General features: G+C 30.9%; 1 long non-coding RNA gene and 1 pseudogene across 1 annotated transcript; both read left to right on the top strand.

Annotated features, from left to right (window-relative positions):
• Nucleotides 1-561: 561 nt before the first annotated feature.
• LOC132739359 (coiled-coil domain-containing protein 146-like) lies at nucleotides 562-15,547 on the top strand (annotated as a pseudogene).
• A 4,133-nt stretch (nucleotides 15,548-19,680) lies between these two features.
• On the top strand, nucleotides 19,681-22,918 carry LOC132739335 (uncharacterized). The gene is made up of 3 exons (XR_009626982.1): nucleotides 19,681-19,753; nucleotides 21,202-21,288; nucleotides 22,642-22,918. It is a non-coding gene; the product is annotated as an uncharacterized LOC132739335 (long non-coding RNA).
• The last annotated feature ends 3,869 nt before the right edge of the window (nucleotides 22,919-26,787 follow it).

A 26,787-nucleotide genomic window follows, 5' to 3' on the forward strand; every position in this document is an offset into this window, starting at 1 on the left:
CAAAAATCATACAGTCTGAATCGTACACACTCTATCTATTTCAAAGTAAGTAAAAACAAAACCACTCTCATGTAAATATGGTTGATTCAATTCTACTAACATGCGCTTTTGTTTACTAGTTATTTCATGACCTGGTCATGCGGGGGAATAATCTGTTCTGTGTAGGCCCAAATATGGAGACCCTTAATGGGTTATTTTAGATAGGTTTTGCTTCGTTACCTCAAGAGACGATCGTAACATATTTTAATGATAAAAAGTAATTTTGAATATAGTCCAAACAGTATCTGGTTTTTGTCTTTTACAAAGAAGTGCAAATTAAAAAAAACATATGAGCCATGTCACAACAAAACCAAAGTAATGGGTTTGCGACCAGCATGGATCCAGACTAGCCTGCGCCTTCGCTCAGTCTGATCAGAATCCATGCTTCTCTACTTGATATAGGGTTTGTACGCGAACAGCATGGATCCTGATCAGACTGCGCAGATGCGCAGGCTGGTCTGGATCCATGCTGGTCGCAAATGCATTACATTGGTTTTGTCATGACGCGGCTCATATAAGGAAATGGCCGGGTTACGCCCATTGGAGGAAATTATACATGAAATGTAAATGAAATAGATTTTATGGCTTTTGTAACATGCCACATGATGACCAAAAGGAAACTGTACGACAAAGAACAGAATTCCATTTGAATATCAAAAGATTATGTTTAAGTATCATGAAGAATCATAGGTTAATTTAGTTAATAGTGTTAATTTCAATGACACCCTATATATTGGCCTCTTCATAACAGGCATGGCTGCGGTGTCTGTTTCTGGTGACATACAGGGTTTTCAAATACAATTCAAAAGTCGTAGTTTCCTTGCTGATTATTTAAAGATTAATTTAAATTCACGACTTCAAAAATTTTTGAAACGCAATGTCCGGTAAATTGAGTTGTCAACACAATTTTATTCTCTTATAATGGCCTACTTTAAAGACACATTTCTACAGTAAAATGTTTAATTTCACGTTTGATAAAGGAATATTTTTTTGCATTAAGAACCCAAAATTATTTGGGTAAAATTTCAATCTTTTTTATTGTCTTAAATAAAAGTTATAGATAAAAAAAACTTCATATTTTGTCTGGTAATATGTAGGATCCCAGTACACTTTTGCTGTTTCTAAACTTGCTTTTTAGCAGATAATCTACAATGTACAAATTGTAAATTAGTTTTTCCATTAACAAACAGCTGTTAATATGTTTTATTTTAACCATCTTTACAGAAAAATTGCATTAATTGTTTTGTTACCTTAATTTGAAAAAAATGTTTACCCAGAGATTGACTTAAAGATATGAAGTTATCATCTGTTAAATCCTTTTCAATATTACGTTTTTAAATGTTCTTTATATAAACAATGAAATGAAAAACAATAAAATGAATTAACTGAATTATCTTGATACTGAATTTATCTTTTAACTGAATGTGATATGATTTTCAAAGAATTAATGTTTAATGTATAATACTGATTTCAATGCCTTATTTTTTCAGTACCAGGGAGAATGAGACTTGTTTGCTGTCTCAGGCAAAAGAATGCTCTGCTGAACTTGATCGTCAATGTATAGAGTTAGAGGAAGCTGACAATTTTACCAATGGTTCAAACACAGAGGTTTTAAAGATGAGACAACAACTGTTAAAGTATAACAATGACTTGAAAAAAAACACAAGAAAGGCAGTACCAGCTGGAATATCAAATAGAAATGTAAGTTTTTTTTCTTTCTTTCTTGAAAAATAATTACAGGTACTGTAGTAAGTAAAGTTTGGTTTAAACTTTTCCGAAGTTTTATATCTCATTTATTATTCTGCCATTTGTTACTCTCTGTTATCAACCATTTCTTATCTTTTACTTGTTATCTTCCTTTTTTTATTATACATGTATGCCAGAATTTTTTTTAGGCATATTATGATGTCCGTCTGTCTGTCCATCCGTTAGCAATTTGGTTTCTGGAGCATTACTTAAGTTCCATTTGGCCCACAATATTCAAATTGTCCATATCAGGTAGAAGACCCCTATTTTGGGGGTCACAAGATCAAAGGTCAAGGTTACTATTAGTTTTAAAATGAAAACAGTTTCCGGAGCATAACTTAAGTTCCATTTGGCCCACAATATTCAAACTTCATTTAATTCCAATGTCTTACAAATGCTTCATCTTTACTAAAAAAGAAAATCACTTTCGGGCATATAATGCTCCGCCTAACGGTGCTCTTGTTTTCTTTGTCTTATTGTCTTTTTTGTGCCCCCACGTTAGTGGCGGGCATTTAGATTTACCCTTGTCCGTCCGTCCTTCCGTCCGTCCGTCCTTCCGTCCGTCCTTCCGTCCGTCCTTCGGTCCGTCCGTCCGTTCACTTTTGTGTCGCACGTAACTCAAAAAGTATTTAACCTAGAGTCATGAAACTTTACAGAAATGTTGATCAGCATGTGTAGTTGTGCACCTGGGTATTTTCGTCTGGATATTTTTAGTATTTTCAGAGTTATTGCCCTTGACTTTGTAAAATTTTGCAATTTTCAACTTGTGTCGCATGTAACTCAAAAAGTATTTGACCTACAGTCATGAAACTTTACAGGAATGTTGATCAGCATGTGTAGTTGTGCACCTGGGTATTTTCGTCTGGATATTTTTAGCATTTTCAGAGTTATTGCCCTTGACTTAGTAAAATTTTGCAATTTTCAACTGATGTCGCTTGTAACTCAAAAAGTATTTGACCTACAGTCATGAAACTTTACAGGAATGTTGATCAGCATGTGTAGTTGTGCACCTGGGTATTTTCGTCTGGATATTTTTAGCATTTTCAGAGTTATTGCCCTTGACTTAGTAAAATTTTGCAATTTTCAACTTGTGTCGCTTGTAACTCAAAAAGTATTTGACCTACAGTCATGAAACTTTACAGGAATGTTGATCAGCATGTGTAGTTGTGCACCTGGGTATTTTCGTCTGGATATTTTTAGCATTTTCAGAGTTATTGCCCTTGACTTAGTAAAATTTTGCAATTTTCAACTTGTGTCGCTTGTAACTCAAAAAGTATTTGACCTACAGTCATGAAACTTTACAGGAATGTTGATCAGCATGTATAGTTGTGCACCTGGGTATTTTCTTCTGGATATTTTTAGTATTTTCAGAGTTATTGCCCTTGACTTAGTAAAATTTTGCAATTTTCAACTTGTGTCGCTAATAACTCAAAAAGTATTTGACCTAGAGTCATGAAACTTTACAGGAATGTTGATCAGCATGTGTAGTTGTGCACCTGGGTATTTTCGTCTGGATATTTTTAGTATTTTCAGAGTTATTGCCCTTGACTTAGTAAAATTTTGCAATTTTCAACATGTGTCGCACGTAACTCAAAAAGTATTTGACCTAGAGTCATGTAACTTTACAGGAATATTGATCAGCATGTGCAGTTGTGCACCAGGTATTTTCGTCTGGATTTATTAGGTATTTTTAGAGTTATTGCCCTTCACTTTGAAAATTTTTGCAATTTTCAACTTGTGTCGCAAGTTTCTCAAGAAGGATTTGACATAGTCATTAAACCTTATGGGCAGGTTGCTCAGCATATTTTAGATTTGCACCTGGGGTTTCGCTTGTGGATTTATCCAGTATTTGTAGAGTTATTTCCCTTGACTTAGTAAAAAGATTGAGAGAACAGTGGCGCGGTGGGGGCACCCGTGTCCTATGGACACATTTCTAGTTTTAACATTTATTTGTTAGCATCCATAATCATTTCTAATTTTCTCTTACATGTATTTGTAATTCTTTATTGTTGTTTTGTTATTTTGACTACTTTAAAAAATGTTATAATTTTGATATATTATAGCTCTCCAGAGGAGAGGAAATTAATAGAAAGAGTGTACTCTAGAATGCCAAAAGCTGGTAAGACCTTTAATCATTGGCTCCAAGTAAATACTCATTTGATATGTGACAATATGAAGTAATACAATTCTACAACACATTTGTATAGTTTTCAGGAATTCTGCCTGTGCAAATGTGTCTTAAAGCAAAATTATTTGATAATATATTTGAAATAGTAATATTTATTTTTAGCTTGTCTATTGAATAACTTAACTTGAGCAATTGTGCTCACCCAAGTGCCTGCATCTATCTTGTTGTGGCTGTCACCCTTAGGTTAAATTTTTATGTGCAAGTTTGTATCTTCAAAACATTTGAAGGGTTGTTGTTTTTGTAATAAAATTCCATCTAAGTAATTATATACTATTAAATAGTATTCCAAATTGAAATTTAAAGAAGACAGGCCCATTGTATAAATTTAGCAGTTTGTACTTACTTGTAATTTTTCAGTAATATCTTTGTGGTATTTCAGATTATCCAGAGAAAGAGTTACAACAAGCATGTGATGATATCAAGAAAGAGATTGTTCAGAGACAGCTAGAGGTTAAAACATCGAAAGAAGATTTAGATACATCTAATAGACAAGCATGGATAGTAAAAAATATGAAAAGCTCACTGAAAAAATGGAAAATCTTCAGGTTAGCCTTACCATTCCTGTACAATCAACTAACCGTGTAAATTGTAGATGTATATCTTTTGATCTGTAACAGTAGTATTGGATTTTCTTAACCCATTACTTCATGAGCATTTTGTGAAAAATGGCTGTTTTCATTGAAAAGTCTCCCGTTACAAGTTCAAATTGCTATAATACTATAAAAACTGCTTCAACACTAATCAAACTTGGCACAAATGTTGACTGGACCATTGCCCTTGCAATTTCAAAGTGCTGCAACTTCTCAATGGATTGAGATAGTCAGATGCTTTTCAGCGTTGGTTACATGTTACCTTATGATCAATCTGGGGTCATTTATAGCCTCTCACAAGTCCAAAATTTTCTTGGCGATGAGGGGGACTCCGCCCCCCTTCAAACCCCCAAAAACAGAAGGGGGCACATCCCCCTTCTGGCAACCACCTGATTTTTCTTTTGGTTTGGGGGCCGCACCGAAAAAGAGGTCACTTTTTTTTACCAACATTTTTCAAACAAAAACAAGTGTTGGGGGCCTAAATATATAAGGCATTTTTTCCCCATTTGAGACAACAAAATGGGGGGGGGGGGTGAAAAAGGCGTTAAAAGGCGTGTATATAAATAATGGGTTAAAGAAGTAAGGCGGCTTTTATTTTTACATTTCAAAAAGGAAACGATAAAGATTAGGCCAAAAGTTGGTTTTAAAATTCTATAAAATTTAAAACATTTTGAAAATATTTACAAACAAGTTGGTAAATGTGGTATTTTCAAATTTTTCTTGTTTGTTTAAGAAAATAAAAACAAACTTTTTTGGAGTTATTTTGATACTTAGCGAGTGCATTCTGTAAAAAAAAATCTCGGAAAAAAAACCCTGGTGATTCCTGAGCAAACATTTAATTTTATCTATTATTATTTGATCAACAGAGTATATAATCTTATAATTCTTATACAAAAAAGGGAAAAAAGAAATAGCTATAAAATGTAATTTTTAAAACCAGATTTATATATCGACAGGGTGATTTGGTGCAAGTTAACACTGTTCCAAACCAGATTGCAAAAGAAGCTGATAAACTGGGAAGAAAAAAGAAGTAAGAAAATCTTAAACTTTTTACACTCCTGAATAATAATTATTAAATTAAGGTCTTGACTAAGATTTTTTTGCTTAAAGAACATTTTAACTTAATTCCCAACTGTTTCAATTACCATAGGTATATTGCCTAAATGTAAGTATAAACGTTGTAACTTGCTGATCATTTGTAAATGTTAAATTGCATTAGTCAAAGGACATAATTAGCCAATTTTAACTTAAGGTGAAAAAACTAAAATCCTTCTAATAACTTATAAGTTTTAGCTGACATAATAATGTATGAAACATTTTTATTTATATCATTTACTTGATGTGAATTTTTTTAAATAAAACATTTGTTGAAATTTTTAGATAAATATAAAAGATTATTGTACAATTACTCTTTTTCAGTGAGCTTCAGAATCAGTTAGTAGCTTTAGATAAAGAATTCCAAGATATTGTAGCTCAGAAGAAAAACATAGAAAATACAATGCATGACCAGGAGGAAGAGAAATTTGACATGGACAATGCTTTTAGGTATTACATTGTATCCCGTTTTCTAAACTAATTACATGAATAGGAATTTTTTTTTTCATAAAAAAAAAAATTATAGATGTTAGTGAAATTCTCTATTTTTATTTTGCTGTTGCTGTACACATGTACTTTTCATGACATACTTTTATGACATACTTGTATAAGTGGTTAAGTTAGCGATGGGGAAATATTTGTAAATTTTGCAAATTGACAAAAACCATGAAAATTTCCTCTAGAATAAATACAGTAGAACTTAGGTAAGTCGAAGTTGAAGGTACTTGCGTAAAAACTTTGACACATAGGGACTTTGACTCATGAATAGGTATCAATTCCATGACAAAATTTCAACCCATGACTAGTTCTAATTATAAGATCTATAACAAAACCTTTTTCATGTTTTTCATACAAAATATCTGGAATTTTAGATTCGCTAACTTTTCAAGACACAGATATATATGCACTTTTACAGTTCATTCACTATATACATCCTTGATCGTTATTGTTTTGAATACTCTGTTTTATTCGTTGTTTCATTCTTTCACATACTTAGTCACAACTTGTTTATATAAACATGTCAAACACATGCATTTGAATATAAAGTGTAGAAAGGCCAATTTAAAGTTGCTTACAAAATGATTTATTAGGCTGATGAAAGGGAACAGAAAGCTCGAGATTTCATGCGTGCTGAGATGAGATATAACAAAGCTGTTGAGGATAAAAAAACTAAACAATTACAAATACAAGATCATGAGAAAAAACATAAGGAGATGCAAGTCAAGTCAGTTACTATAAAATGTGGATATTATTACTTTAAATTTATATGTTAGACATAACTGTACATATGTACTTCTAATCTACTTCACTTTGAACAAAGAATATATTTAGGAAACAGGTATCAATTTTGATTGCATTGTTATATAATAATGCACTGAGTTCAAATGCGCAGGAATATTATCACGATGTGCCAGAGTAATTAATTATAAAGCATTTGAATAATAAACTGTGTATTATTTTACTATTTTGTAAGAAAAATTAATATTTATTTCCATTCTAACATCTTTTTAAAAATTAAAATTGATAAAGATATGTTGAACTACATTGAGTGTAGGATAAATTTTGCTTATTGACTTCATATCTGATGTCATATGACATGTAAGCATTTGAATTTGTTACGTAAAATTGCACTTCATTGCCTTATCTGTCTGATAGGAGAATAGTGTGAAGCATGTTCGAATGATATTTATTTATTACATTTTTTGAGAGAAAGAGTTGGATTGAAATCAAAGTGTTTTCTAGTTAGTTGTTTTCCAATTCATAATTAAGCTTAAATTTTAAGCAATTTGTGTGCCATAAAAATTCTTAATTAATAAAACTTAGATAATTATGTAATCTGTAAAAATTACAGAAATTTTTAATGGGTGACTTAAAATTGCAGGTTAAAAGATTTTGCCAAGATGTTATAAAGAATGAGCATAACAAGTGTGTGAACTTTATTCAGATGTGTACACAGAAATCGGCAGAAATGAGAGAGAAGATCAATATCTTACAGAATGAGACAGCAGCCACTCAAAAAGACAGGTACGTATGATGCAAGAATGAACAATAATTATGTTACACCTGTCATTGAGAGATACACGGATGTTGATGCATTTTTGCTATATCTTAAGTTGTTATATCAATTGTGATATTAGCATTTTAATTATAATTCTTCTTTCCATTGTGAACACTTAAATAATGATGTAATAACATATTTTGTGATGTCAAATCATTGTTATTATAGCATTTAAATTATAATGTTATATCACCTATTATTATGTCATTATGTATGAATTACGATGTCATAGTATATAAATTATGATGTCATAGTGATAAATTATGTTATTACTCCTCACTTTTTTCATAATGTTAATTTCCCATAGGCCTCTGGGAGTTATTCTGTTAATGCAAGTGTACCATGTGACTAAGAATTTTGTACTGTTACATAGGTAACAGTACTTTTTAACAGTATAAAATTTAGTCACGTGGTCTATTTTCTAAATAAAATGAAATGAAATGGCCGCCATTTTTTTCTCAATTCATTCTTATTTTTGACGTTTACCATGATAGGACATCAACAGAATAACTATAACACCCTTAAAATTTTGTTGTTTGCACCCTGGAGTGACTTTTGGCGTATACAATATCTTTTTGTTGAATAGTCATAAAGTAAATATCCGTTTTCAACAGAAGTAATTGCACTGTGAATAATTATGTGTCAAACTGGAACATGCAGACGATTTAAGCATGCAACAAATGATTATTTAACAATTTTAATGAGTGAAACATTACAGATATGGTGGACAGACATAGGATATCATCGTTATTTTGTCAAAAATCATGCGAAGAATATTCTGGATACAGAAGGTTCAGATTTCACAGATCATAACTGTATTAATGGGTTAGTGTTTTGTTTTCTAAATAAAACATAGCTGATTGTATGTTTATGATTAGTAAAAATCATCACTTGCTTAAAGAATGATAAACGAAAAAGTAGGCATAAAGTACACTAAAAACTTAAAAGGTAAGGACAGTATAATTATTGTTACTCTTGGTTTATTTTTGTTACAGTTAGATTAAGTTGACAACTTCAGATCATAAATAACACATGGTAACAGTATTTTCTTTGGGATGATTACTGTACATTGTTTTGCAGTTCAATTATAAGATAATAGTAATAAGATTGATTTGTCCCGTAAATGACCAGAGAGAAAGAAAATTATAAAACAGTGTTTTTCTCAATGAAAGTAATATTTCTATGAGAAAAATTATTTGTTTTGATTCGTACTACTGTTTTTGTTTACACTAATTTGGATTTTATGCAAATCTAGCAATTTTGTTGAACTTCTAAGACCATTAAATTTTATACGATCTTTTACTCATTTTTGAATATTTTCAGTTCAATTGTTTAAGTATTGTTAATATGGCCCAACCTTGCCAAACGAATATCTGTTCCATTTCATAAATAAATATAAGTTGATCTTCAATCATTATTGTAAATATATAATTCAGAGTATTAACATTTCTTCCTGTCAATCCATAGCATCTGGAGACTGGGTCACTTACGGGACAATTGAAAAATCATTTACGAGTCCTTAATAAATTGTCAATATATGAGATGACGTAAATTATTTCACATTTGACAATAAGTAGGTACTTTCAAGAATTTGTCAGTAATTTTCACATTTTCTTACTCATCCATTGTATGGGTCTGTGGATTTGTAAGGTTATTCATTTTGAAAATGAGATTTAAGCATATCCGATATGAAATGCATTTCCATGAGTTGTTTTTAAAAAGATGTATTTTTTGTCAGTTCAATGATTGATTCTCATTTCCAGATGTGCATATAAATAGATGATAGAAAGTTTATGTTAAGAGACAAAATAAAATGGCCATACCATATGCACAAATTTAAGGACCATTGTCTTGAAAATGGCGAAATTTATTTTCTGGTTCTATCTAGAAAACCTGTCATAGGGAAAAATCTAGGGCATCTGTACTGGTAATATTTTGTATTTAAGATGTCGAGATAGATCTTCTTAGGAAATAGATATCAATTCTGAGTGCATTGTTGTAGAATAATGCACGGTTTGAGTTCAAATGCGTAGTAATATAATCACGAAGGCCGATAGGCCTGAGTGATTAATTACAAAGCATTTGAACGAAAACCGTGCATTATTATACAATAATGCACGAAGAATTAATATCTATTTCCATTCTAACACGACAAGAAAAAATATAATTATTATTACAAAGTTGGACTTTATGTTTGGTGGTTAAATTTGTTTTCGCCTCAGAGTTTCCAATAGAAACGTTCTTTAAAAGCTGTTCCAGTGGGTTGAAAAAATCTGTCCTTAAATCTACCGTGTGTAGAAACATTTTGAGAATTACGAATTTTGAAAATGTTGATATAACTGTTTGTTCATTTTATTTCACTCTATAATTTTTCAAGCGAAATACAAATTATTAAAAGTGAAATAAATGTAAAACTTAAACTTGTTTGCGACATTAAAATAGCGTTCTTGATTCGATTGTTTTGCACGTGCTGTTTGGCGCTACATTGTGACGTCACGTAAACAACACTTTAAACGCCTCTACAACGTTAACGACTGAATTAAAGATATTGGTGTTCGGATTAATTTTCTTAGTTAGACCATTTTCTTTCATTCTAGATAGTTTTCACAACAAAATTCGACAAAAAATTGTTTTTATTTATCAGATTTTTTAAACAAAATGGCGCCCTCAATGTGTACACAGGGAGATAATAAGAATGGCGAGTGCATTGTTGTAGAATAATGCACGCTTCCGACCTTCTTTGTCTATATAGGAAAATTTCCGATAGTGTTAGAATTATAATTTTGGAATGGAATAGAATTTTAATATTCAAGAAAGTTCATTTTTCAGTTTTAGAATTTATGAAATGTCAAACTTAAGTGAGAATGAGTACAAATTATGATGTCATACATTTTTTATGATGTCATGGTGTACATGTACCTATTGTGATGTCATAGCACATTGATTTTGTTGTCATATTATCTATTTTGGTATCATTGGATTTAAATGAAGATTTTATTAGTTATAATGATATCACTACATTTATTTTGAACATGAAGCATTAACCTTCTTATGTCATATTTTCTTTTATGGTGTTAGTATATCTATTTTAGTATTTACTTTTTAATGTTATTACAAATTTCATCTCCTATGATTGCATTAGTATTTTGTCATTTGAATGTATGTCTCTTTTTATAACATTTAAAAAAACATTCATTTTGTTCTGATGATAACTATATTTCAGACATCTACAGAAACAGAGATTAAAACATATAAACAGTAGTGAGAGATGGTTTGAGGAATGAGGTTGCCAAGCAGCAAAGAATAGAGGAAGAAATTTAGAAATAGATAGGAATGAGAGGTTTGTATGATTGTTTCTGGATGACTGTGATAACATTTGTAGCCATTCTCAATGGAGAGAACATGTTTAAGTAAAAAGTATCTACAGATTCAAATTTAGTTTGTTCATGTACAGTCAATTTTATTTGTAAAGTATTATGTATATGAACATTTATGAACAAAATGTTTAAATAGATAAGAAGCACATAATTCTCTTCATTAAACATTTTAAGTTAAATAATGGCCTCTAAAATTAAGTTTCTATAGCAACCAAACAGAGGTGATAAATGTAGCTAATTGCACAAATAACCTTTGATAAATGTGTTGCTCATGTTGCAGTAGGTAAATTTATTATTGAACATGTGATATAATCAAATACTGATTAAGATAATAAAATGCATAACTGCATAGTGTATATTTCATAACTTTTTCATTTCTTTAATTAACTATAACTGTATTTTTTTTTATTACAGTGGTATCAGATTGATTGAAAGAAATGTACATTTTCTATGAAAAAGTTAACATTCAAGGTAAAGCTTTTTGTATATTCATCTTAAAATACAAGTATACATACTTTGATTTTTGTTTAATCATTAAATGAAGAGATCAATTTACATTTTGAATTACATACTACATGTTAAAATTACAAAATGAAATCAGACAATTATGAATCCGAAATGTCTTTTTCTGCAATAAAACTTAAAAATCAACTTGTGTATTTTGAAGACTTGGTAAAGTAACAAATAGTTAATGCAGAAAAATGTCAAAATGCAGCTTTTAACATTCCTTTTAAGTAATTGCGCCATATTTTTTTCAAAATTAAGGCTCTTGTAGATTTATCAGTGTTATATCATCTTTTGTAGATCAAATGATCCGGAATGGTAACGTATAGTTGCAAGCTGGTAGAGTTGCAAGCTCGGGAAGAAGAGATCTGGTTTATACAAATGAACAAACAGAAACACTCTATTGGTGTTCTCCGTGCTCAAACACCTAACAGCGTTAATCTTGAAGGAGAACTAGTCACTTTACAAATAAAGGTAACTTGTTTATTACATTTACAGGGTTCCCATGCTGTCCAGGAAAACGGGAAATGTCCGTGAATTTGAAAACAGGAGCTCCCGGCCTTGAAAAGTCCGGGAATTAGTGTTGATACATAAAAAAGTCCGGGAAGGTATGGGAATTAGTCTGGAAAAGGGGAGATTAATCAAACAACCAAAATGGCGGTCTTAGCACATTATATTGACTTCCGCATCTTAAATGTTGATGATTTTTCGATTTATAAGTGTTTTGGGAGGCCAAGTTTGGCATTTATGAGATTTAACATTTATATTCTGGTTACTATGGCGGTTTTGTTTGGAAAATCTAATAAGACAGTCACAAATCGACCTCAAGTTTGCTTGATTGGCCCGTGCTAAGATGGGAGCTCACAGCTAGGTCTGGTTGTTTCCTTAGGCAATTGTTTTTATCCTAATTGCTCACAACCATGCTAAAAGCCAAAGATAAATCAATATAAATTAAACAATAGTATTACATACATGAACTATTGTCAAGGCAGAGCAAAAGCCAATTTACCACCCAAAATTTTGGGGGAGCACGAAAATAAACCCCAAAATAGCCCCAAAATAAAAAAGAAAAGTTTATTTCTAAAAAAAAAATGCTGTTTTGATCATGAATACAATATACACTTACATGAAAATTGAAGACAACCGGCAAAAACAGTTGCTGTCACAAAGTACCACTGAATGTATTTCTTAGATAGAGTTAGATTTATGTCATGAACTACATGTATTATATTGGTGTTATTAAATGTTGTTCTAAACATTACAATGAACATATTGATAGGACAAAAAAATCAAATAACTTGAAATTTAATCTTCTAAGAAGTCCTTAAAAAATAAAAAAAGGTCCTTGATAAGTCCTGGAAAAGTCCTTAAATTTTCAAAATATCTAAGAGTGGGAACCCTGCATTTACAACGTATCTATGTCTGTTTCTGTTTCATGTGTTAATTTTGTACACTAGTTTAAGTTTAACGATGAACAGTGGTGGCCTAGTTAATTTAATTAAAAGTCTATATATAGATCATTAGACAATAGTTTCACATGTTCATCAAATCAAAACATTGTAAATTTCTAATTCAGCATGTTATATAAATATTGGTATGTTTCAGCTTCAACGATGCCAGGATCGTTTGCTGGAGTTGGAGAAAGATTCAGAGAATCCTTGCCTGTTCGTTACCTTGAAGGGTAACGCTCTTCCACCAGCAGAAATGCATGAGAAGATTGAAGATGTAAGACTTTGTTCTTGTATTTACATGACATTTTAATGGATGGTTTATATATAGTTTCAAAATTACACAAATTGTGCCTTCAGAAATTATTTGATGGAATATATAGTTGCTTATTTATCAATTCATCTGTCACACTTACCATTTGTTATAGCACTGTCATTTATTGACTGATATCTGACATATTATGTGTGCCAGAATGTTTTATAAAACTCTTACATTTTATATTGTTTGAGGTCAAGTGTCTCAAGGTCATTGAGGCTAAAAATAGATTTTTATACTTTTCGTCATTGCAAAGCCATGATTTTAGAATTATTAAAGAGACATTGGAGAAAATGTAATGGTACATATATTATCATTATTCTTCTTTAAGTTTTGACAAGGTTTAAATTGACCCTCAAGCTGGAAATTCCGATCTGTATTCCAATGTAAGATCCTTATAGTAAATGAAGATTAAAATGAAATAAAGTGGGTCATATGTTTTGCTGTCAAAACATAGGAAAAAACTAAATGATGTTTTAACCGCCTTCGTGGTCGAGGGGTTAGAGTCAATGACTTCTAATCCAGTTACCTCCTCTGGTGTGGGTTCAATCCCCGGGAGATGCTTTGGTAGTTTAGCACGGAGGAAGTTTGTCTAGTACTGGTGTAACTCTCTAGGAACGATGGTTAGGAAACTGCCCACCTATATGATTGAAATACTGTTGGGAAAAGGCGTAAAATGATAAAAACAAACAAAACAACCATTTCAGCTTGAAACCCAGCTAGCTGAGAAAGAGGAACAGCTTCTACAGAAAGATTTGATATTGGAACAAGTGACATGTCTGGCCGGTAGAGTGAGGAACAAAGTTGAAACAGGCAAAGATAATACATTTGATCTTGCCATAAAGGTAATTACTAGGTTTTTTTTAATTTATATAATAAGGTGCAGGTGTCATGACTTTTTTGAACTTATTAAAAAACTTTGCAGAATAGCTAAAATATGGCATAGTCTTCAAATAAGGCCATTTTGTTAATATTTATTACTGTTCAAATGGTAAATTAGAATGACTATCATGATGTCACAATTATTATAGATATTCAATATTGATCCACAGTTTAGAGTACTGGTACAAATTGATTAAAACCCAATCTCCCTGTCTTTTCGTAATGCTTTTTATTTATATTGGTCATAAGGGAGAAGTCATATCACTCACATTTTCTTGGTTTCTTGAGACTTAAATTTAATATTTAAAAGATCTTTGAGAAATAATAAAATGAAAACATTTAGTATTATTGTATTATTGTTGACTAAAGCATGCATAACACAATAATAATATTTTTCCTCTTTAATAGCTTTTAGATTTGATATATTGTTCATATTTGGCTTCTGATACATTGAATTATCGATCAGTGAAAGCCCTATTTAATGGTTAAAAAATGTCTGACTGTTAGTCTTGTATAGTACGAGTAGTAAATGACTAACAGATGATCTTGTCAGGTAAAGAGAGTCCTGTATCAGCAGCTAAACTGTCTTGGGAAACATCAATTTATATTTTTATACATCTTTACACTACATAAGTCAATCATTAATCTGTAGTATGCATGACATTTACACATTCATGTGCCATTGCATCTTATAAATTGAATTACACAATATTGTAGCGAAAATGGAAAAGTTACTTCCCCTTATTTAGTATACCTTATTTGTATTGAATCAAAACAAACTGTTCAAGGCGAGAATTCTTATTAATTTGATCTGTAAGTTGATATCATACATGTTTGATGATGTTGCATGATTTAATTACCTTTTACTTTTCATTTTGGAGTCCTTAGAACATTGCAGGTATATTATTTAATGTAGAAAAGGTAAGATTATATTCATTTCGGCGATGGTTCCCGGGTCATGTAATTATATACAGAAGTAACGCATATTGAAAAGGTAAGCAGTAGTTAATTCAATTGAAGTAATATTCAAGCGTTTGCAAGATATGGAAGACACTACAGGGCGCAAGCAGTCCCGAGCCAATATATAAGGCAGGTGAATGTGAGAAATGGAGAGTTGGTGTTTTGGCAGCATGTTGAACAGTCGGCAATCCTAAATGCTATACCTACTTTTTATATTCTTAGTTGCACAGTGCATAGCGCTGTGATAAGGCTGAGAAATATTAAGTAGAAAGAAAGCAAGGATTAAAGATTAATAAAGGAAGAATAGTTTTATAAGTAGAGAAATAGAGAACGAGATAGAGGGAACATAATATATACAATAGTTATAATAGGATAATAATTTATTAAATTGTTTAGGTATAGAAATCATTATTTGTTTTTTTAATCAAAAGATGAGGTAGTCTGGAGGAAAATTATATCTATATATTTAATTCAATTTGGTGATTCATGCACATTTATTAAGTAATATTAATCATTGGTCTTCAATCAAATAATCATAAGGCAAAGAAGCCAGAGGAAAATTAAGTATTATTATAAAGGTATGAGCTCGGTGCACGTTACAATATTATGGGTGCAAGTTTTCAGGCATATGCCTGAAGCTCAGGTTTTTTGTGACAAATTTCATCATGTTTTACTATTAGATTATGTAGGAAAATGATTATGAATAAAGGTTTTCAGGTTTTTTCCAAATTTTCAACTTACACCCATGCAATATTGCTGTTCTATGCCAGACAAAATGCAAGGTTTTTAAATAAGGTTGTAAAATGTGTTGTGTCTGCATCGTATTTTGACAACAATTTTAATTATTCAGTCAAGTTTACGTCAATCACTTGTATTTATTATTACCACCAACCTTAAATGTATTCACATAAAACTTAATACATGTCTGCAGGATGATGATTATATTATAATCATTATTATAATTATCCAAGGCCTATAACTCTATAAAAAGGAAGTAGACTAAACGCGTGTATCTATTACCCGGTACCGTTACCCTAACGCATTCACATGCGATGGCATGCTTGTATGCATGATATTTTACGAATCAAAGCCATAAAATTATTTCATATAGTAATATTGGTCAAAATCCTGATAATTAAACAAGTTTTCATCACATTGCCTTCTTATCTGTAAACAGGTGGTATTAGTGGAAAACCCTTTTACATACCTCACGTGTAAGTATGTTTGCGCATGCGCGCAAGGACGGAATCCCCCAGATAAAACAACGTCACGTTTTGACAACGCACTGGTGAAAGTGATTTAAAATGAGACTTTTTATACGTACTGCCGAACTGACACTTAGATTTTGTCTCGTTTATGTATCTGCAGGATTTGAAATGAATTTTTGAAGAATGCATGTAAAAATCAAGCGTTTAAATGAAAAATACGGGTACTGCTTCTGTACGGGAACTGCTCGCATGCCAGTAGTACCAATGTTGCAAGAATTATCTCCCAGTTAAAAACTTGAAAAATGTTGTTTTTTTAATATAACTTCTTTAGTTTTAAAGGTATCTACCTCAAACTTCAAATATATAATTCTTGTCATCAACCAGATTGTATGTGACAAGGTTCATAACTCTCGAAGCAATATTTTCAGATTTATCTCCCTTTGAACTTAGAAATTTCTGAAAGAAATATTATAACTTATTTATTTTTTAAGGTATCTACTTCAAACTTCAAATATGTTTCTTATCATTACACACATGTTGTGTGACAAGGTCCATAACTCTAGTGTGACTATTTCCAGAATTTTTTCCCCTTGAACTTAAAATTATGTTAACAACAATAACTTCTTGTCATAAGAAGAAATATATTTATATCATAATTGATTTTTTTTATTAACCAGGTTTTTTATAGTTTGTATTCCTTACTGCGACCAGTATTTAATTAGTCGAGCTTTGCTGTCTCCTGTGACAGCTCTTGTTTAAGAATCTTTTTGCTTTAAGTTTTGCTTTCAACATTAATTTTTCAAAAAACTGTTTGTTTTCAATTGAAACTTTTTTTGCTTTTTTTTAATTACAATTCAAGGTCACTTTGGTGGATTGTGAGTGAAATAATTGCCGTTGTAAACTTAACAAAATTCTTAAGTTTTAACAAAATTTATTTTAGTTTGATTTGAAAAGAAACATTCCCAATAAGTTTGTTTGAGAATTCCCGAGACCTAATTTGGCGTGATAATCACACGGCATATAATTGCTATACAGCAAGCTGGTTTGTCATCCTTTTCTTTGCTAGGCCTTTTGTAATTCACTTATATAAGCCAACAGCTCAAAATTTTGTCATTTAATTGAGACCGATTCATCGAAGTCATAATGTGTTCAAGTTTTTTAGCATGTCCCTTCAACTTTGACTTAACAAAGTTCTACTGTTCATATAATTTTATATAAAACATTGCATGTTGTGCTTCCAGTCACCTCAGCCAAGACAATTTCTTCCATTTAGTATTTTATGAGAAACAATATTATTACTCAGGAGGAGAATCTATGCAACATTTTTTATGAGTTTTGTAATTAACTTTTAAATGTGTTTTATTATATTATGTATATTGTTTATTATAGACAAAGAGAATGATTTTTAACAGGACTTCAAGAAGGTGATGTGCAGTACTCCATCTTATCTCCATCATGTGAGAGTTGAACCCTCAATTCCTGAATGTGGTGCGGCTCATGACAGTGATGTGTCAAACCAATTCTTACATATCATCATTCTTATAATGGCCAGTGTCAAGAATAGGTAACTGACAAAAAAATTCTTGTATGTGTATCACTTACTTTCTAGCTCAACCATTTGATAAGAATAAGTAGAGCTATCCTAGTCACCCCAGCGTCGACTTAACCACTTATGTTAAAGTTTGCATACCACCTCAAATATTTTCAAATTCCAATGACTTATGGCTTTCGAACTTTGCACACTTGTTTACCATTATTCCCCCAACATTTATACAGGAGATAGATGGTGATTTTATGAAATGTCCATGTAAGTGTTTAGTAAAGTTTATGTGACATTTACTTTTGTTTGTTTTGGGGCATTTTGATAAGCAATACACTTTTCTGATTACAATTATATTACGGGTCAAGTTCAATTACCGGTATGTGGATTAGCCTGTCCATGAAATCCACAAAATGAATGCCTCATTGATAATCATAACTTTGCAATACTTGAGTATACAATTATTGTCTACAACTGTGAGCTACTGTATTGGTGAGTAAGTTTGCGTTCAAGTTGTTATCTCCAAAACTACTGAAGGGAAACTTCACACACTAACTTGAGAGCATAATAGGTTATTATCCAAGGTCCATCACTCTAACTTAGATATTTTGTCAGAATTATGGCCATTTAACCAATACTATCAGAATTACTCTTAATTCTTTATTTCTTGAAGGACGTTTTTGAAACATCAAATATATAATGTTTGTCAGCAACATCACTCTGCTGACAGCACTTGTTAAAAGGCTGTGATATGATTTCAACATTTTATGATTGTACTTTTATTGCAAAAGAATGTGGCAAAGATATATAAGTTTCTATAATTATAAGTTAGTGAGGGAAACCTGTTATAGCAGGTCTAAAGAGAAGGTTTGTTTTTTTGGTTTACCAGAGCAAAAAGTGATGAAGGTACTGCGAAATCATTTAAATTCCAGGGTATAAAATTTGGTGGTTTGTGAACAAAAAGCAATTTGGTAAGATTGTTAATTAATGGAATTCAGTTGCAAGGTAAAATTTAAAAAAACACAAGTCCATAAATTTGTGAATTTCAACTTTCAGCAATGAATAAGGAGAAAATTATGCTCGGCATTTGTGCCACATAAATGATAACATGTGCAAGAAAACATGATCTTGACCTATTCAACAGAAGCTCTGCCTTCTAAATAAGCAAGTGTTTAGTGTCAATTATATTTTGTAATTTGTTGTTTCATTATTAAAATAAAAGGTGTATAAAATCTCTCTTCATTAATTTACCGATGTAAACATGGTTGTTTTCTTGTGATAATGTGACCATGAATTATTTTAGCTACAAGAAATTTGAACAATGTAAAGTTCGAATGATCTGTGTTCGCATTTTTGAAATGTATTTTTATGTCTGTTACAGCACTGTGCTTAAAATTTCAGCATCCTGACGATAGAAACAATCACTGATATTTTTATATCTTTTACAAATAATTTGCTTTTTAAGTTACTTGATGTGTTGATATTGTTATTGTGAATGATAAAGCAACGTAAAAAGATTAATGTTCCGTACATGGCTATTGTTGTTGTCACCCCTGTACGGAAATGGACCCAACTTGATGTGGATAGAAAATAGATTTGAAGAACCCCATTCAAGTCATCTCTAATGGTTTGTTTTTGGTCTTATTAAAGTTATTTATTACATCTGTGTAGATTATTTGTGTGATATGCATTAAAATCAAAAGTTTTTTTTTCCTGTTTTCTTCAGGAACCTCTTCTCTTGATGGGAAGGATTTAAGATGTACTGCCTGCCAGCATCCGGGAATCGTAAAGTGGAAATTAGGTAAGAATGCAACAGACAAAACTCAATTTTACTTTACCAAGAATTTTGTTCCAAAGTATAATAATAGTTCACACAATATCAGTGAATTAACAATTCATACAGTATAAACACAATGACTTCTGCAGTAGGTGGCATGTGGTTTGGTTTGACAGACATGTGATGCTACGTCACTACTATCTTTTCTACTTTCATTTTGAATGCTTGAAAAATAAAGCATGGGTTCACATCTAACCATGATCATTAGGTAGTCCTTTTCAAGAATTGCTCTAATGTTTCTGGTCTGTTGAATAAGTAATAAGTTGGTAATTAAATCTTGTTCATATAGACCATATCATCTGATATATATACGAGAGATGATCATAAATAAACTGCACTTGTGCTGTCACAAACTATTACTTTTATATATCACACTTAATCGGAAAACATTACCTATAAACCGATACTATGTCTTATCTGATAACTCAAATAGCTTGTCCGTAACTGCTAATTCCAAAATCATGGTTACGCACACCCTGTAAAATGCATAAATTTGCGCTGATGACAGGAGCTTTATGATGGGTATGTTTTACAGAAATACGCCGAAACATCATGAGCTATCTAATAGACGTTGTCAGAATAAATGACTTCATTTATACCACCTTTGCCTTTGCAACGTCACTTGTTAAAGAAATACTTGCATTTAAACTGATGTCGTCAGAATGTCTCAAAAATGAAATAATATTTTGTCAAAAGTTAAAGGCTAGAAACTGTTTTAAACGTAGATTATCAAGAAAAAATGTCTTGGAAGCCATTTCATAGTTTTCAGTTGGCATAAACGATTAAGAAAAGGTAACGGAGTAATTGTAGACAAGTCAGGCAGAAGCAGAAAGAAGAAATTTTCCAGGATGTTTGTGACATCAAATGCCGAGACTTTGAAAAATTACAGGCAATTGACTGTGGACATATCAACAATATTTGACAGTAGTTAGGGGACAGTACAGTCAATTCTAACCAAGGATTTTAAAATGAGAAATGCTAATGCATTAACTATTATATTCTTGGTTTACAACTGCATAATTATTTCACTATTCTACTTATTTAACAATTTTGCCAATGGTCTTATGGTGAAATTTTGTGAACAGTTTTACAGTCACATTCAAAATCAGTTGTGCGTTATATTTATTTCAAACTAATAACAATTTTGTTTTGAGTTGTATTATTCTTTTTATTTTCTTGTATATATGATACATTATCATTCAGCAAAAGTATATTTATACTTTTATTCTGAATAAATAATATTGAATGAATGAATGAATGAAATACTTAATTGGTAAATTAATATACACTGTGATATTTGGTTCAGGAAAAAGATCTTCTGTACATTATAGATTTAAGGACTTTCACAAAGATTATATTATGCAAATATATTCTGTATTTATTTATGTGTTAAGTTTTTTTGTCTTTTATAGGAAACAGAGTGTTGATGTCTGGACTACTGTTGTGAAGTTTAAGATATAATACTTTTATAAAAAAGACTTACCTATACAGATCAATTGGTAAATATATATGTTAATTACTCTTAGAATGAAACTGATGCATACTTTTCCTCAATTTTTGTCAGTTGAATATATATATTTAAGATCTCTTAGTCATTAGAGATTACTGTTCAAAACATGGATTATGGCTGATTTATGGCAATTTATCAACTGAGAAAATTCCTGGTAAAAGTGTTGCATGATGAATTTAACTTCTTTCCATAGTAAAACCCACAGATGGTTTAGTAAACAAGTTTCTTTACCACTAAAATACATAGTACTAATTTCTTAATTTTTTCAGGTTCATATAAGTCAATTTACAAAATGAACATGATTTCTATCAGGTTAATCACATGCTCGCGATTATTGAAATAATTTATTATTGCCATTACAATTTATTTGTGGATGTCAGTAAAGTATGTGATTTGTGTTGCAATGCACAAGAGAACAGCTGTTAGTTTAGACGCTCGTCTTATAATATCGCGGACATTTTTTCATAGAATTACATAGGATTAAAGAAAAAGTAGCCGTGAAAACAAACATAGTTATTAAATTACCCTTTCTCTCCATAAAAAAAAATTATATGTAATAGATGGTGAACAGTTTTTCTTTTAATCGAGGTTTTAACTGAAAACATTACTGGTTTCTTAGCATTTTGTTTTCTATTTAATAGAGCAGTTAAAATAGTACAGCGATTTATATGTTTTGAAGTTTTGCATGTTGTTTAAAGTATTATTATGCCCATCCAAGGGTATGAAGTAAGTAAAGATCAAAATAAGTTTTCATTTTGTCATAATCCCTTTCAATTTGATAATAAAGTTAGCATAAACAATAAGTAACACACAGGTCCAAATGAAATTTCTGTAAAGATCCATTACAATAATAATAAACTTTAACTTATACATAGATATTTTGGTTTTAGTGGTATATGTATTATTAAAACATGCTTCACACTATTAGAAATTAGTAATATACACGAACAAACAGAGAGTTGGGCTATCAAGTGTATTATTACACGATGTATGCACAGCATAAAAAAAAGCTTACACATCATATCAAGTCAGATATGAAATCAGTAAACCAAATAACGTCAGGAAAAATACTTTTACGCTCAATGTAGTTCAATATATTTTTATCAATTCTGTAAGAATGGAAATAGATATTAATTTTTCTTGCATTGTAGTATATAAATGCACAGTTTATCATTCAAATGCTTTGCAATTAATCACTAAGGCATATCGGTCTTTGTGATTACATTCCTGCACATTTTAACTGAAAGCCTGCATTATTTTACAACAATACACTCAAAATGATATCTTTTTTCCTAAATAAATAATAATAAGTGATATTAATATATGCTTCTTTTATTATCAGAGAGACACAAACTTCTGGGAGGACAGTGAATTGACAACATGAAAACGGAATGAGACATTCTAGTGGACTAAATGATGACACTTAAACTGTAGGGATCCAAAAATCTACAACAATGAGAAGTTCATTAATCGGTACAGCAATGTGTTAAAAAATTCTAAATAAATTATTTGATAGTGTTACAAATGAAAAACTCTAGAAGCAGGTTTTCAAAGAATTTTAAAATCAATAAAACAGTTGTGTTACAACAACACTGTTATAAAATCAGTGATAAACACCAGTAGAAAATGATGGCGAAATGTCTCACAAAAGTCAAAGGAATACAAAATCAGTTATATCACATAGTGTTACAACTCCAATGATAATCACCAGTAGAAGGTGTTCAAGGAAATCAGAATCAATTATATCATAGTGTTATAACTCCAGTGATAAACTCCAGTAGCAGGTGTTCAAGGAAATCAGAATCAGTAATATAGTGTTCTAACTCCAGTGATAAACTCCAGTAGCAGGTGTTCAAGGAATTTTGAATCAGTAATATAGTGTTCTAACTCCAGTGATAAACTCCAGTAGCAGGTGTTCAAGGAATTCAGAATCAGTAATATAGTGTTCTAACTCCAGTGATAAACACCAGTAGCAGGTGTTCAGGGAATTTTGAATCAGTAATATAGTGTTCTAACTCCAGTGATAAACTCCAGTTGAAAGTTTCAAGGAATTTTGAATCAGTAATATAGTGTTCTAACTCCAGTGATAAACACCAGTAGCAGGTGTTCAAGGAATACAAAATCAGTTATATCACATAGTGTTACAACTCCAATGATAATCACCAGTAGAAGGTGTTCAAGGAAATTAGAATCAATTATATCATAGTGTTATAACTCCAGTGATAATCACCAGTAGCAGGTGTTCAAGGAATACAAAATAAGTTATATCATAGTGTTCCAACTCCAGTGATAAACTCCAGTAACAGGTGTTCAAGGAATACAAAATCAGTAATATCATAGTGTTACAACTCCAGTGATTAACTCCAGTAGCAGGTGTTCAAGGAAATCAGAATCAATAATATAATGTTATAACTCCAGTGATAAACTCCAGTAACAGGTGTTCAAGGAATACAAAATCAGTAATATCATAGTGTTACAACTCCAGTGATTAACTCCAGTAGCAGGTGTTCAAGGAAATCAGAATCAATAATATAATGTTACAACTCCAGTGATAATCACCAGTAGGTGTTCAAGGAAATCACAATCAATTATATCATAGTGTTCCAACTCCAACTCCAGTAGAAGGTGTGCCAAAATTACAACTCAACTGATAGAAATGGGTAGCAGAAAATTATAAGTTTTGTGAGGGAGCATACATGTTTATAATTTATCTGATGAGCTGACGTAATTGTCACAATATCTATTTGCCCAATTTTTATGTGCAGTACAGCAGGCAAAGTAGTACTCTTAAGGCCTCAGCAGACGGTAGGATTTAGTTGTACAGCACTAATTAGGGATAAGATGTACATTTTTCAAAGCAATAAACACTTGCCTTTAAATTTGCCTATACATCTTAGTTTTAATTGGTGTTGTACTTCAAAATCCTACCTTCTGTTGAGGCCTTTACTCTTGATTAAATTTTCTCATTAATAACTTTGAAAATTTTCTTTTATAAAAATATGAATCTGTAAGAAATACAATTTGTTCAGTCAAATATTTTGTTAGCAAAACATATACATGTTTATTTCCAAGTTACATTTTAGCGGTACAATAAGTACAGGAAAGTAAGATGTGTTATAAATTATTATACATACACATGTTTCAGTGTAAAATAGTTCCACTCGCATATTTTTGATATGACAGTACTAAAATTAATTTTTGGACATTAACATTTCGTTTGATATAGACAACCAGTAAAATGTGTGAAAAAAATTCAGATTATTAGCTCACTCGGTTTTTCCAGAATAATTATTCTTCTTATGAAAACGACCAAAAATTTAATTGTGTTGCAACATTTTAACTTACATCAGGTTGAAAATAGCACAAAAATACAATTTTGAATTTATTTTTGGGTATGTCTTAATTATCTTTTGCATATATTGCTGTTTTAAGTGTCCCAGCGGATTTGTCGACAACATTCAAATTTTTATGTTCTTGGGATTTTGGACCTCAGTGGAGTTTATTTAACGTAGATTCAATTCATAGTTGCATCGCTTAATAAACAATTTTTGCTAAGTTTACATTTATATATTTGTTTGTACATTTCATTATAGAAATACTCAGATTCAATTTGTTTCATATTACATTTTGTACATTTTGGTTTCTTTCAATATTTCTATGTCTACCCTCTTCAGTAATTAATTTAGGTGAAGAGCACCTAAACTTTGATAGCATTAATTACAATGCTTAAAATTATTAACACAACTAAAATATTTCTCTTGGGTAAATTCTATTTGAAAAAAATTATTGCTTTCTAATTTTAAAGAAGAAATAAGTTAGCACACCATTGTTGTAGTTGCTGATCATTATTTTTCTGTATTATGGTATATACAGGCACAGTTGTAATATTATCATTATTCTATAGATGTATAGCACCTTAATTTGACAACATATTTTTAACATTTTTTAACCAGCTATTTGACCATTTGCATCTTTAAAAAGCACCTGTTTGTATAAAAGAGATTTTGGGATTTCATAACTCTGTTCAAGTACTAAATAATTCTGACTTTTCGCAGAACTAATAAAGGATCATAAAAATGATTAAATTTTAGTATACATTTATTTTGAAATACCCATTGAGTAAAGTCCAATCAATTATTTTTGTAAATACAGCAGTTGAAGTGTAAATGTGTCAATTTGAATATGAGGATGTCATGCCAACATTTATAAATAACAGGTGTTGCAGACTGATAAATTATATCACAAACAAATTTGCAGAGACTCTTGTTAATTGTTCACAAGCATTTGCTAAACTGTTCTGCTTTTTTCTGCTTAAAGGCCCTTTATGCCCAGAAATGTTTTTAGTCCCCTACCGGTTAAACCGGAGGGGACTTTAGGTTTACCCTCTGTCCGTCCGTCCGTCCACAAAACTGGATCCCGCGATAACGCAAAAAGTACTGAAAATGTTTTTATGAAACTTGATATATGGATAGATGGCAGTATGGAGATTGTGCACGTTTTTTTTTTTCTTCCTATGTTGAAAATTCTGGCTGCTATGGCAACAAATAGTCAGAAAATATGGCAAATTTAACACATAAACTGGATCCAGTGATAACTCAAAAAGTACTGAAAACATTTTTATGAAACTTGAAATATGGGTACTAAGATGGCAGTCTGGAGATTATGCACATCTATTTTTTTCTTCCTATGTTGAAAATTGTGGTTGCTATGGCAACAAATAGCCTGAATTTCAAGATTTCTGATTTAAATTTTTAAGCTTTTTCACTATAAGTTCTTTATTTCTTAAGGTGTTTACTTCAAACTTTAAATATAAGTTTCTGGTCATCAACCACATCATATGTGACAAGGTTTACAACTCTAGCACAAAAATTATCAGTATTACCTCCCTTGAACTTAGATTTTTTAGGGGAAAAAATGTTGTCTTTTTTAAATAACTTCTTTATTTCCTAATGTATCTACTTCAAACTTCACTCAACATTTTTGAGAAGGTTAAATACTCTAGCAAGACTATTTCCAGAATTATGTCCCCCTGGAACTTAGATTTTTTTCGAGAAATTGGTATTTTTCACTCCAATGTCTTCATTCCTTATAGGATTTACTTTAAAATCCCACATCGTAATAATATGACAAGGTTGTATAAACATAATTTCCTTGCTAGGCAGGGAAACTTAACACATTACTGTGATATAGACAAACTTAGAACTCAAAAGATTCATCTGATATAAAATAATTTAAACATAAAAAACTTATTTTTTCTGCTTTCTATAATTTATATCTGAGGCATAAATTATAATGTGCCTTTAAAATATTCTTTGTCCATCCATGTAATCTCCTATCATTTTGATTAAATAATTCCTGTTAATAACTAAAACAATAGAAAAGTATATAATGTTTTTAATCAGGTTTTTAACGAAAACTGGTAATTGTAATGCTGAAGTTGGTAGGCGGGCATCAACTTTTGGTTTCTGCTCAATAACTTGAGTTTGCT

The sequence above is a fragment of the Ruditapes philippinarum genome, unplaced genomic scaffold (genome assembly GCF_026571515.1).
Source record: "Ruditapes philippinarum isolate M1 unplaced genomic scaffold, ASM2657151v2 ctg607_1_1_1_1, whole genome shotgun sequence".
NCBI classification, from domain to species: domain Eukaryota; kingdom Metazoa; phylum Mollusca; class Bivalvia; order Venerida; family Veneridae; genus Ruditapes; species Ruditapes philippinarum.